Raw genomic sequence first — 15,300 nt, forward strand, 5'->3', positions numbered from 1 at the left:
TGAAATCACAGAGAGCAAAGTCGTCCGGGAGTAAAAGTGCTGAAAACTACAGGTATTTGGTTCTTGGTCGGAAATCAATGTAAATTATATCACATGCTCCAATAAAGCATCTTCTTCAGAGGCTATTCGTAATGTGTCATGTGTTTCTGAAGCTATTTTGCGAAGCTTGAAACAACTGTTGATGAAAATGCTTTTTGTTCATTTGAATTGCTTATTTAAAAAATTGACAGATCATGTTGCCCATGTCTTCACCAAACGGCTTCACATAAACTGAGTGATCACTGAAAGGTCCTCATTTTGCCCTCAGTACAGCAGCTATCCGACGTGTCATGGATTCAACAAGATGTCGGAAGCGTTCGGGAGGTATGGCCAACCCAGCTGTGTGTAATGCGGTCAGCAATACAGGTATGGAGGTGATTGGTGTATCCAGACGTCTGATATGCCTTTCCATAGTGTTCTATGGGATTAATATCGGAGGAAGTTCGGAGGCCGATTGATATCGGAAGAAGTTCGGAGGTCAATCGATATGCTGGAAGTCAGAACTGTGTTCCTCAAACCATTCCTGCACAAGTGCCCGATGGCTCGGCGCATTGTCATCTTGGAAAACACCATCGCTATTAGGGAAAAAGTGTAACATAGCAGGGTGTACACAGTCAGCAAGCAGTTGACGATAGCGGAGACCACTGAAACGTTGTTCCACACGCACCAGGGGTCCAAGTTTCTGCCAGTGAAACATGCCCCACACCATACAACCGCTTCCACCGGCCTGCACTTTTGATATCATGCATGATGGACCAAGAGCCTCATGTTGTTGACGCCAAATCCGTACACGACCATCCACGGTGTGGAGTAAACAACGTGCTCGTCCGACCAGCACACCTTCTTCCAGTCTTCTAACGTCCAACTTGCATGCTCTTTGCACCACGCGAGTCTTTTTACGCCGATGAACCTTGGTTAGGAGAGGATGCCGTAGGTGTCGTCTGCTGGTATAGCCCATACGTGCGACGCATGATCATGTCAGATATTGTTCCGGGTTGGCCCATGTTGTATTGGGTAGTCAACTCTTCAACAGTGCTGCGCCTGTTCGCCTGAACGAGTCATCGGATCGGGCACTCACCTCTAACATCAACCTTTCGCTGACCTTTTCAGTTTTGCCATCGGTTTTGTCCGTTTTTGTCCTTTTTCAACGTCCGATAAATCCTTTCTTTTACCCACCATGCTCGGAATTTTACTACCTACTGAACCATTGACATCTTATCTATGCTACGTAGGTCGACTAACTGTGCACTCTCGTACCTCACGTGGTCAACGGGTCGCATTCAGTTTTCATAGGGGTGGTCATAATTCAGTGCTCACTGAGTGAGCACTGAATTATGACTAATACTAATTCGGGGAGTTAAAGAAGTCGGTATAAGATTTACTCAAGTCGGTGGCTTGGGACAAATTTACACTTGCACCCTCTCTGAGAGCGCTTGTTGCAACCATTAACTACTCTAAACACCGAAAGGAAAGTTTTAATAAAAGTAAAATACACTATCAATCTAAGACCACACGAAAATACACTTTTAAGTAACTACAAGGGAAGTATCACGGTTGTCAAAAGTAATAAAATATAAAACGCGGATAGCGCAGTTGGTAGAATCTCCGTCCTCCTAACGCCGGGTTGGAAAAGTTCTGAATTCGAATCCTGTCGATAACGCGAGGAATTTTTATGGGTCTTTTTCACACCGTGGCTCAGTTAGTCGGTCTCAGGTGAGGGTAGCATGGTTTTTTCTCCCGGAAACTTGGATTTTTGGCCAACATACAGCAAATCGACTACAGTACACATGCAATTTACAGACAGTATATAAGAGCAATATGGCGTAGTCGCTGCTGCTCAGGAACAAAAAAACTTTATTTGTCTTTAAATTAATGCTAGGAGTACTTTAAACACAAATTAAAGAAATTTGAAAATTTTATCAAATCATTTAATGCTGAAGTAGTTGGGGTTCAGTAAGACGTGGTGGTCACAGATACAAGATGAAGAATTTTAATTTTATGAATATTGTGAGTTCAGGAGAAACAGGGTAAAAAAAAAAAAAAAAAAAAAATCCTACTAACTCCTCCTCTGTCTGTGTGTAATATGTACCGATATATAAATTGCATATTCTTGCCGGTCGATTTGCTTGTTTTTCTGAACTAAAAAGCTGTTTCCCGGGAAAAACCTTGTTGTCCAGCCTCAGTCCGACTAACTCAGCCACGAAGCGAAAAAAAAAAATCCATAAAAGTTCTTCCTCATCATTGACGGGATTCAAACATGGGCCTTTTCCATCCGGTGTAGGGAAGATTGTGATTATAACCACTACAGAGAGAGAGAGAGAGAGAGAGAGAGAGAGAGAGAGAGAGAGAGAGAGAGATCAAAAACTGCTTGAAGATGGCAAGAATGTTCCCTGAATCAGATGGAAGCAACGCAGATATTGAGTCAGTGTGGTGTGAAATGATTTCCTGTAGAGGGAAGATGATAGTGGGAGCATAGTGAGGCCAAATAACTGACGAGTACAACAAAAATTTCTTTAACAGATTGAATGGGCTAGCAAGTAATGTTGTCTCATTATGGATGACTTCTATCTCATTATCTACGTTGTAATATATATAAATTAACATTGTAATAGGAACATACTTATGGTGAAACTCTCTTTCTTTTACAATAAAATATGATTATTATAATTAATCTTATTAAGAAAGCGACCGGAATATATATATATATAACCTAATCTGATTAAAACCGGACTTTGATCATTTCCTTTTAAACAGCTTTCAATCATTACATTTTAAAATTTAAACGGACTTTCAATAATTACAACTGATCTGAATAAGAAAGCAAGCGGAAGAAACAAATAATTTGATTTAATCGAATTAAAAATTCCTTCGTCATTTCAGAAAGTCGAATTGGAAACTAAAAAAAGGTTATTTTTGAAGGGGGAGGATTAAAAATGCTTTAATTTAAAAATGCTTTTTAGAGAAATTCATTCATTTTCTTTTCTTTTTTTTTTTAACAGCGACATCTTTTTAAGGGTACGTAGCATTTTATTTAAATAAAAGTTAAATTGTATAATGAAACATATTTATTTTGATTTATTAGCGTTGCGGCTGCGATATGGACTTTCGATGGCCTTGATCATAAATCCTCTTTAGAGCACTGCATAAAACTAAATAGTACGCTTGGTTTAACTTTTTGATAAGTAAAATAGAATACAAACACAGGTGCAACTGCGGTAATGTCACTCTGCTGTATTTGGCAATACCGCCTGTAGAAGCTCTCACTATGGGTGTGGCTATGTATTCGCACACTGAAGTTTCATAGGCAGTTCTACTAAAGAATCAATGGTTAAAAAAAAAAAAAAAAACAGCCCTTCTTTCTAGACCATTGTTAAAAATATTGAAACACTAAGATTAAAGATAAATGCTTGTAGATCAGAATTCAATACGATGTTGAGCAAGAGTTGGGAACTTTTTTTGAGCCAAGAGCAAAATCGGCAAAAACGAACACAAAATGCAAATTGTGGGAGCCATGTTATACAGAATTATTCATTAACAAGCAAACACAACAAAAGATAATCGCTATCGTATCTTTTATTGTGATGTTTGTGCATAATTCTATCCATGACTGAGAGAAAATATTTGATATATATATATTTTTTTACTCAACCTACAAATAAGAGACGCAGTTTTAGGAGCAGTGGGTTCCTGACCCTGGTGTAGATCCTCCCTTGACTCGAAATCCAACGTGTAGCCTTGACGAAATATTTTCCCACCAATTTATGACACGTGTAATGAAATATTTCTCCACTTTTTGATTATACAAATGATTGATCGTCACCGTCCTCCCCACACCGTGTGGAAAAGGCCCGGGTTCGAATCCCATCGATGACGCGAGGAACTTTAATGGGCTTTTTTCATTCCGTGGCTGAGTTAGTCGGTCTCAAACGTAGATAGCAAGGTTTTTTCGTCCAGCAAAACAGGCAATTTACAGACACCAATACGGGTTTATGTAATCAATTACGGGCAACCCTAATATAATAATAATAATAATAATAATAATAATAATAATAATAATAATAATGTACAAATGATTGTCAACGAGCACACATATTTACAGTTAGTCCCACAGTGATCTATTAACCTCTAATGGGTCAGTTCATCCTCTACATTACTGTCCTCTGAACAACCTGTCACACGCCGATCTTTTTGACAAGAAATATGATAATAAAAAAAAAAAAAAAAAAAATCTATTGATACTCCACATAAGGAATTTTCTATTTATACATTTTTTTTAATTAAAAAAAATTAACTTTATGTTTATGCTCCACATAAGGTCAGGTGTTCAGAAGACAGAGAGTATACAATAACAGTACCGTATTTAGCAGTCATGCATCTTAACCAGGTGTAACTCAAATCGCATGTATCTCTGTACCCTCATGCTTAACCACTCGACTACGGCGGCATTCCTTTTGAAAACCTGACGATCACCAACGTTGGAAAATAGCGTTACTGAAGATATTACTTCTGAATATACCACTCATAAAACCGTCCATCCACACCAAGGAAAGTAGGATGAAGCCACCAATGCGCTTCGCAGTTCGGAAGGCATAGTCCGAATAAAATGTTCTCTGGGTTAGCAACACACTCAGATTCTACCATTTGATAAATGCAGCATATATCGAAATCTGCCATTGCAAAAAATTCTTTTCCAATCCTCCAAAAACTAGTTCTTCTGAGCGTGATACCGAATACCATTATACTCCTCCTTGTGCATTAACTTTTCATGAAAAGTGCATTAACATGATGAACGGTTCGTTAGTGGCAACTCGCCACGTACATTCCAAGATTTCTTGCGCGATTCCTTGACTACTTTGGACGCAGATTTTCAGGTCTCTATGTAGATGTGCAAATATGGCATAGTCAACTACCTTTCACTTGCGTATGATTTTCCATATGGAAATCTCCAAAATTTTGGGAAGTTCCGAAATCCGCTGTCCTTTAAGCTCTGCTTTGCGATATCCTACTCATTGCATCTGTATTTACCGAGGAAAGACCCTTCATTCTGAGAAGAGGCTGTGAGAGTGAGGCTGAGCCATATGAAATTAGTGATTTTGAAATTACAGATGACTGTTTATTAGAGAAACTTTCCAACTTAAAGGCAAGTAAGGTACCCGGAGTTGATGACATATACCCAATGATTTTGAGGGAGGCTACCAGGGAGAGTATTGAACCATTGAAGTTAATTATATGAGGACATCTTTGGAATCGGGAGAGATTCCTTTGGATTGTAAAAGTGCCAACGTGTCACTAATATATAAAGGCGGTTCTAAGAGCGAAGTCAGTAACTACAGACCGGTAGTCTGACTTCAGTGATAGGAAAATCTTAGAGGCAATGATTAAAAGTTCAATTCATGGAAATTTAGCTGGATGTAGGGAAGAACAATTTTGACATAGTTTATTTGGATTTTAGCAAGGCATTTGACTTAGTCCCTCATGAGAGGTTATTCTATAAGATAGAATATTCTAGGCGATTCTAAGATGCATTGGTGCTGCAGGGCAAAAGGCAGAGAGTTGTCATTAACGAATATTATTCAGATCAGTGTAAAGTCAGATGTGGGGTCCCTCAAGGATCGATTCTTGGACCACTGTTGTTTCTGATTTTCATAAACGATATCGACGATGGGTTAGAAGGCTTGATGTCAAAATTTGAAGATGAAGTAAATATTGGTAGAGTAGTCGTTAATGATTAGCACCAAGCAGAAAGCTTGACCATTCTTGAAGATTTGAATAGGCTTCAAGAATGGTCAGCAAAGTGGCATCTATGTTTTAATGCAGCAAAATGCAAGGTCTTATACTTGGGGAATAGCAACTCTAACATAAATTATATATTTGGTGGGATTGAATTAAAAACAGTAGGGGAAGAATGGGATCTGGAAGTTACGATACGGCCAGATATGATAGTTAGGAAAGCCCATGGTGTTCTATCTATGATTTATCGAATCCTGTAGAGATATGGGAGGTTATAGTCCCATGTATGAAGCATTTTTTTTTTTTTTTGAAGTGTAAAGTATGTTAGTTGTCTGACGGCACCAGGGGTTTCTCCCATTTCCGCGTTGTATTCTTTGTGAGTGACAGTGGGGAACCAACCAGGTGAAGGGGTGGGAGAGACACACATTTACTTCATTCATAATCTGCGTTCTCACTCTACTTGCATTCTATTTTTTTATATACTTTTTATTATATTTTATATTTTTTTCCTTCCAAGTTTCATATACATATATACATCAATAATCTAATACATATATTTTTAATCATCATCAATAATTTAATACATATATTTTTAATCATCATCAATAATCTAATACATATATTTTTTTCCTTTTATTTTTCTCACTCACACTCATTCATCTTTTTCTCACACACCATATATGTAGTGTAAATTTAAATACTAATTAAAACTAGGGTTAGTGTGTACTTAACTGTAGCATTTATGGTTTGTGTTCTTTTTCTCACACACCTACACTTTCATTCATTCTTCTGGCTTTCATTTCATTTATTCAACTCTTGCTTTCTGCACTGCCCTCTCTGGGCACCTCAACTTACTGTTATTCTTCAGTTGTGGTGCAGGCCAAGCCGCAAGTTTTTTGCAGGCCAGGGGAGAATGCAGTGATAGTGTTTGTGTTAGTAAATGTTTGTTAGGATATATAAATTAATGTAAGTTATTTTTAACTTTGTATTCTTTCGGCCAATTACATTTGCTCTTCCACTCATTCCCATTCACTCTCTCTTTCCTTCATGCTAGGTCAGTCTTTCCATCACCAAAGCTGCCATTTATTCCCTTTTATCATAATTCCTAGTTCACTCAGTGCCCAGCCTATTCATTCTGTCTTTCATTCTCATTCATTCATTCTTCTTTCATTCTCATTCATTCATTCTTCTTTCATTCTCATTCATTCATCCTTCTTTCATTCTCATTCATTCATTCTTCTTTCATTCTCATTCATTCATTCTTCTTTCATTCTCATTCATTCATTCTTCTTTCATTCTCATTCATTCATCCTTCTTTCATTCTCATTCATTCATTCTTCTTTCATTCTCATTCATTCATTCTTCTTTCATTCTCATTCATTCATTCTTCTTTCATTCTACATTGCATCCCCTTGCTATTAGATTATTGATATTTTTCAGCTAATCTTCTTCCCTGGCTGCCTGTATATCTCCCTTCCCCTACATGGTTGCTTATTTGGTGTGAGGCTCCAGGTTCCTAAACATGTCAGGATAGTCCTAGAGAGTTTTGTCATGTCAGGTTTCTGTCAGGGCGCAGAATACTGCTGTCAGGATAGAAGTATTCTGCTGTCAGGATAGCAGAATACTGCTACCCTGACAGTTTTTAAGTCATCGTCTGGGCGTGGTGGGAAACTTGGGCAATTTTAACTATTGATTATTGTTTAATTGCTGTGGGGGCTGAATTGCCATTCTTTGGATTGTTCTGCACATTTCGAATACTTTCTGTGTGAAAGATGTAAAGACTTTATAATTTTGCTTTTCTATGATGAACAGATGTTCTTCTCCCCTGGGAAGGGGGCCAATCTGTGCTATTAGCTCTGTTCTGGGGATGTCATAAATTATACATTCATATAGAATGTGTGCCGAGTCTTCATTTTCGCCACAGGTGCAGTTTGGGTCATCAGTCAGGCCTAAGGAGGTTAGTTTCGCCTTTAGGGAGCCGTGACCTGTCAATATAAATGTTGCAAAAAGTCCGGGGAATACCACTTAGGTGGCTTTGGGCTAACAATTGCCACCCATGGCAGAAACCTTTTGGTAACCAGACCTCTGGTTTCCTGCTCCCACTTCGTTTGCCATAGCTCATGGAGCTTTGTGGCTATTCTTTTTCTTTCAGCATTGAAGGTGTTGGTTGTATCAAGGGCTGTCCCTATAAATTCTGTAGGTATGCTCTTTTTAAATCTATAATATAAGCCTCTTTTGGCTACTTCCAGGTAAAGTGGGAGAGTTCCGGCCAGCAACTGTAGCGCAGGTGTGCTTACTGTGCGACATGCTCTGATAATAGTGAGACATATTGTCCTTTGTATCGATTCTAATTTATTCCTATTTCTTACTATGGCCGAGCGAGTGAACCACGCACCGGTTCCATAGGTGATAACAGGTAGGAACATTGCACGGTATATGATTGCCAGGGTCTTTCTTTTGAGTCCCCAGTCTGCTCGACAGATCCTGGCAATCATATCTGCATAATTTCTCACTTTCTTCGCCAAGTATATCAAATGGGAGGTAAAAAGTTAATTTTGAATCAAAGACCACTCCAAGTTATTTTGATTCTACCATTTTTATATAAAGCATTTGTATAAAGCAATTGTGAGACCACATTTGGAACATTGTGTTCAAGTATAAAGACTTCATCTGAAAAAAGACATTTAGCTTTTTGAAAGGGTCCCAAGACGCGCAACTCGCATGGTGCGATCGGCAAAGCGCGATCATACCGGGAATGACTCCAATTATGCAGAGCTTGACAACCAAGCGCCTCAGAGGAAATCTGATTGAGGTTTTTATAAGGCTCTGAGAAGTGTTAGTAACTAATTAAACTTCTTTATTGCTGCTAAGTACAGTACATGTACTAGAAACAAATTCTTATCACGGCGACATGGCCAGGAGTTTTACATTATATATGTGATTAAATTGGTAAAAATAACAGTTACATGAGAAATTATGAGTCACAAAAAAATTAAAACATGTAAAAATGAAATTATAATAAATAGGAAAATATAAAGAGAAACAGAACTGAACATCGTAACACAGTTTGGAAGAATTTATCCCTGTTCAACAGATGTGATCCACTCGAAGAGAATGCGACGGTATTTGTTGTCGGTAGCCATTTTCTGCCAGTTAACTTCAAGACGGAGCAGTGCCTGAATTTTGGGGAGTGCCTGGGCAGGTAGGAAACGATTACACAGTTTCAACCGGTTGTATTTGAGGTTTAGTGTGGGGTCTGACCTCAAGGATGGCAGAGGATTGTGCCACTGACAGAAATCCCAGATGTTTGGGGCGTTTATCACTCCTATGTACATTTTTAATGTAGTCATTAAACGCCTGCTGTCAATTAACCTCGGGAGCCTGGGTACATTTAGCTGCTCAGCCTTGTCAGTTGTTCTCAATTGAGGGGGTCGGCGATGCTTATTTGTGGCCCATTTCAGGGTCCAGTATTCACACGAGAACACCGGTTTTTGAAGTGAGGGCGACACAGATGCCCAAATTTCAGCAGCGTATAAAATAACCGGATAAACAGTGGTTTGAATGTATCTGGTAGTGGTTGCGGCATCGTTGGAATGAAGTACTGTAAGTGTTGCCTCTCTCTCCAGCGTAGGGTGTTAAATCGCTTCCGGAGGTATTCTGTGTGAACATTGAATTTTAGCTTCGGATCAAAATAGACACCGAAGTCCTTATGGCAGGTATCCACTGAGATGAGAGTACCTAAAACTGATGGTTGAATTACTGTTGGTTGATGTTTCAATGAGTAAATCATTATTGCAGATTTTGAAGGGTTAAGGTTTAACCCAAACATATTCAAGTAAGTTGAAAGAGCGGTCAAGTTCTTTGTGATTGAAGACGTAATTGCCATTGGGTTTGCAGCCTGTGGGATTAAGGTAAGAAACTTTATATCGTCGGCATATATTAGAGCATCATCACGGGGACGCATGAAAGGAATTAGAATGGCTGAGAGAAGGCCAGACAGGACGCCACCTTGTGGGACTCCTGTATTGTTTTTCTTGTAAAGTGGGTCTTCTTCATTGTGAGGTGGACACTTCTATTCTTCAATAAGGCGGTGAAGAAAGCTAGTAGGTCTCCATTTATCCCGAAAAAGAATTGCAGAAGACTGAGAAGAGCTGTGACGTCTAGACTGTCAAAAGCAGCTTCAGTATCAGCGTACACAATAGCTAATTCGCAGAATTGATGTCTGTGCAGCCATGAGGTTTGTTATGGTGGATCTATTTTCGACTGCGAAATGGAACTGTTTCGGTTTCTGTGGCATCAGCTGTTTGTTTAATGCTGGAAGGAGTACCTTTTCACGAAGTTTGAGGAGGGTGGAAGAAGTTGAGATTGGTCTGAAATCTTTTAGGCTTGTTGCCGCTTTAATCTTAGGCAGTGGACTCACAGAGTATTCATTCCATTGAGCAGGGAAAACTCGTGTGGAAAGAACCGAATTGTAGATTGAGAGCAATGCATCTAGGATGTAGGGGCTAAGGCACTTAATTATGAAGTGAGGTATCTTATCTCGGCCGGCGGTATTAGATGGATGCAGGGAGTTAATAGCATATATCAGTTGCTGTCTTGTCATGGAAATTATGGAAAGATCATTAGTAAGGGCATATTGAGAGTTTTGGAGAAGAATTTCTGCAGAAGCGGAATTGGCTTTGAATTTTGAAATTTAGTCCATCCAGTTATCTAGATCAAGATTTGAATTAATGAGACTGTGTCTGGATGGGTATGGCGCTTTTCCTTTAGACAAGGTAGCATGGTGTATCTCTTTATGGCTGATGCCTTGAGTCTGTTGAAAATAGCCTTGCTCTGGAATATAGGATTCGATCTTGGGTTGTGCCAGAGATTTTCCATTGCCTGTGAAGGTACTGCTTGTTGTGGAAACTGCGTGCTACATCTTTGGTTCACCAAGCTCTAGTCCTTGGGGAAATGCGTACGGTTTTGGCTGACCCATAGAGGGTGACTGTATTTATCCATCTTGTGATTAGATCAACTGCGAGGATTGGGTCACATCCATCAAGCACATGCCATGGAATAGACTGTGCTGCCTCGAGGCACTTTTTTGGATCCAGAAAAGTCGGAGAAAATATGATTTTTTTTCTACAGTATTATGGCAATTGAAGCTGGGCATAGGCAGAACAAGAAGTAATGCAATTGGGTCGTGATCTGATTTGAAGGACGTTTCTGGTAGAATGTCGACTCTGCAAATGCCAGAACACAGAATCAAGTCGAGACGATTAGTGCCTCTCGTTGGCACCTCATTGATAATCGTATACTTTAATGGATAGAGATTGTTCATTAGTCGCTGAAGGAGAAGACTCAGATGGGGTGAAAGGTTAAAATCGCCGCAGAGAATGTGAGTAGCAGAAGGGTGTAACTTGCTCATTATCCAGCCGGTAGCAACGTCAATTGTTGCAATATCTGGAGCTGGGGGTATGATGATTGCGGCTAAATCGATTAAACAGGCATTAAACTTCACAGTCACGAGTATTGCTTCATAAAATAAGGAGTTGCTAGATGTGACGTGCACAAATTTCAGTTTGGAATCTTTGACAAAGATGGCAACACCGCCGCCTCTAGATTGAGATCTTGATGATCTTGAGATCTTGATGTGAAGAACGATGAAAATCCAGCGGCCGGAGCACAGGCTATTGACTTCTGGTCAGGTTCTGACAGACACATTATATCCATACTGTTGGGCAACAAGAGCTGTTCGAGGGTTTCAAGCTTATTTCGGAGGCTCCGGACATTTTGGTAGAAAACTCTAAGGGTGAGTCGAAAGGTAATTTTTATAACTGCTAATCTATTTGTTGATGCTTTTGAACATCTCAACAGATTAGGCCTACTGGAAATTGAAAGTGATTGAAAAGCAGGATTATGAGGTGTCACATCAGTACGTTTAAAAGCAGTAGCTGGGGCAAGAAAGTGATTGGAACTGGACATGTGGTGCAGTGGTTTCCAACAGTTCGAGAGACACTAGTGCAGTTTCACAATAAGTAGTCATGCGGGGGAGGGGGGAGCCGTGTCATCCTTCGGTTTTGCTCACAAGATGAAGTTGAAGTGGATGGTTTTGGGTCTTTCGTAAAAAGGCCTGATTAGAGTGCCAACTGACCACACAGATGTGGATGCAACAGATCTGAATGAATAAAGGCGGAATTTTCGCTATTATCGAGAATTCCAGAACTCGGGAGCATTCACATTACAGGGGAAGAGGTTTAGACTAGATTGTAGGAAGTTTTCTTTTAGCCAGCGAGTCGTTGATTGCTGGAACAGATTGCCTTCGCAGGTAGTTGAGGCGAATAAATTCAGAGATCAACTGTACAGTTATCTATGTGAGGAGGGAAACAAATAATTTGTATTTTCTTAACTACTTCTTTTTTTTTTTCGGCCAGTGCAGCAAAAGCCTGTGGCTTCCATCTTCCTTGCACTATATGGCTATTGCTGTTACTATAAGTCAAATTCGCTAAGCTCGTTTTGTATGTCGATTGTAAATTACATCTTTATTTCCATTACCTCTAATTATTTATTTTTTTTATTTATATTACCTCTTCGCTTTATTTACATCCATGTGTTTATGTTGCACTGCCCTCTACAATGTTTGTATAAAATGTATTCATTCGTTGTTGTTAAAACACTTTTGGTAACAGCTGAAGCATAGTGTATTAAAATACACAATTCATTTTAGAGATCGGAGAGAAACAAAGATAATGTCTCTTCCTCAAAAAATTTGATGAAGCAGTATTCACTGATATGAATTTATGTAAAATAGTAGAAACGTTCCGTACTGTTAATACAACACAGTTGATAAAAAAAAAAAAAAAAAAAAAACGAAGCGGTTGACAAACAGTGAGCAAAGCCGTCCATAAAAAGTAGCTTTAGAACGATAATTAATCTTGTGTATTTTTATACAAGCATCATTTTACGATGACCACTTCATTTTCCATTCTTGACCACTTCGTTCTCCTAACCTTAATCCTTATAAATTCTGGTTATAGAGCTATCTGTAGGACAGGATTTATCTAGACAACATTTAGTCTTTGGTTGACCTGGAAGGCACGTTTCCGACGTATATGGTAACATGCTTGGGGCGACAGTTAAACACGTGTACTGCGCTTCCAGCATGTTTGCAATTCAAATAACTACCCACATCGAGCAAGTCGTATCTTTACAACCTGTAGTGTCCTCATACTATACTTTAAATTGATGAAATAAATTGTGCGGTGTATCTGTTTGTGTGATTATATGCAGAACCAAATGAAGTTGGTGTCACTTTGGGAGCAAAAAAATAAATAAATAAAAAATAAATACAAATTTGTATATATATATATATATATATATATATATACACATACATACACACACACACACACACACACACTGGCGGCTCATGACTGTGATGTTTGGGGGTGCTGGTCTTAAAGTTACATTAAATTGCCTTGGTTATAAGACATGAAGACATACACATTAATAATAATAAGCAAGTTAAAATACTACAAAACATTAACTAGACATTTACCATTAACAGACTAACTTTTATTTAAAAACAAAATCCATTCTTCGGTTTTTATTTGTTTAAAAGAGATTAATAACTTTTTCATTCAAGTTTCGTGCACTGTTGACCAAGCTTTTCTCTATTGAAGGTATTGCTTGAGCATTTAGCCTTTCCTGATACATAGTGCTCCTTAAAAATGTTTTTATTCTTTTTTAATGTCGAATGGCAGCGTTCGGGCTCTGAAGTAGTCATCGGAATGGTGAAAAGAATCTTTATGAGTTTTGTAAGTTCACCAAGATTATTTTCTGAGATAAATTTCAGCAAGTCAGTTAATTTGCAATAATTGTGTAGATCATGTCTGCTATACAAAACTTGTAATTCCATAAGAAGATTTTCTCTTTCAATCATGGGATATACCTCAGTAGTCTCCCGTACCTCTTCCATGGGCATTTTCGTACGAAAAATAACAAAGTTCCCCTTACTAAACAATTTAGCCGCAATTAATTGCTTTGTAAAAGAATTATCTCTCACCTATTTCAACACTTCCTTCACTTCAATCATGGGTGGTTTTTTGAAGGATTTTCACAGTACATTGAATTCCTGACTTTCAGAATGGCATTCTTAAAGTTTCCTGTATACTCATGTATTTTAAGTGCCTCAATTTCTCGAGATTGCATTTGATTATAAATAATTTCCACGTGAGGCATTCATTATCTGATGGAAAAGTTCTAACCAGAACTCCGAATTTTTCATTACTCAAGATGTGCAAAATTCCAGCTGCTTCTGAAATCGTCTTATCTGCGTTTGCTGTCGCTTGTAGTTCCTCCATGCATTTTTTTAAGGATTTAAAATTTTCACAAAAAACGCTGTTCACGGTGCGTATATCGAAGTTCCATCTTGTAGGGGAAGTCGGGCAACTTCATATGCTTTCTGAGAACAGAGAGACGCTGTGGTGATCTCGAGAAAAATGTTAGTATCGACATGAGGTTCGAAAAGAATATTCTTGAATCTCCGGTACTACTTGCTGCATTTCTCATCATTAGATTCAGTTGGTGTGCATAGCAGTGAATAAAATGTGAATTTTTGTACACTTCTTTTATTTTAGCCTGAACTCCCCCTTCTTTCTTGCCTTTCACACTTGCGCCATCAAATGTGTGAGCAACCAGTTTTTGAGTATTTCCTTCGAAGATTATGTCTAACTGATCTAGAATGCACTTCGATATTCCGTCTGCCGTTTGGTTTTCCGGAGTGAAAAAACCCCAAAAACGCTCAAAAATGTCTCCATTCAGTTCATATCTCAGAACAATTGTGAAAAACTGAGTTGCTGAGGTTTATTCACTGTTACACGATTTACTTCATAGGGAAGCATTGAGGCCATGATCGAATCAAATTTCACAAAATCGTGAAATTTGATTCGATAATGTTTTACTTACATATCACCTCATAATATAACTTCAACATACCAAGTTCAAGCTCAATTCGCTATTAAGCTGTAATCACATAATTACACTGTTCAATGTTGAGTATTGATTTAACATTGATATTATTTAGTTACTTAATGGGAATTCGGGCGAATAACAAAAAGACACCGATATTGTGGCTACATACCAATCATGATCAACGATGAAATTTGCACTGCGCACTTTACAGTGACTTTGATTCGTTTCACCTATAAAAAAATGTATATTGACAAGTTGCCAATATGTTGGTTCGCCTGGCGTACAGTGAGACCTACGATTAATTAAACTTCAAAGTTGGAAACGATTTCCTGTTTTTATTCGTTTATTATTTAAATGATTACTGGAAATAGAAGATACGCATACTATATGCGGGTCCTGTTAATTCATTGCGTTGCATTGTAATTCACAAAATTTCATATAATTCCGTTCACTGTTTCGCTATTTAAATAGCTGGGGGTGCTGCAGTGCCTATGGACGAGCTGCCCCTGTATATACATATATATTTTGTGCCTTTTTGTTTTCGTGAAATTTCATTTCACAGTTTGCCACCTATAG

General features: G+C 38.5%; 1 protein-coding gene across 1 annotated transcript in view; it reads right to left on the reverse strand.

Moving 5' to 3' along the window:
• Positions 1–15,300, reverse strand: part of LOC150089872 (guanine nucleotide-binding protein G(s) subunit alpha-like) — a 114,272-nt gene that overhangs the window by 81,338 nt on the left and 17,634 nt on the right. The window lies entirely within an intron of this gene.

Source organism: Mastigoproctus giganteus, chromosome 2 (genome assembly GCF_048544385.1).
Source record: "Mastigoproctus giganteus isolate SK-2022 chromosome 2, ASM4854438v1, whole genome shotgun sequence".
Lineage (NCBI taxonomy): Eukaryota > Metazoa > Arthropoda > Arachnida > Uropygi > Thelyphonidae > Mastigoproctus > Mastigoproctus giganteus.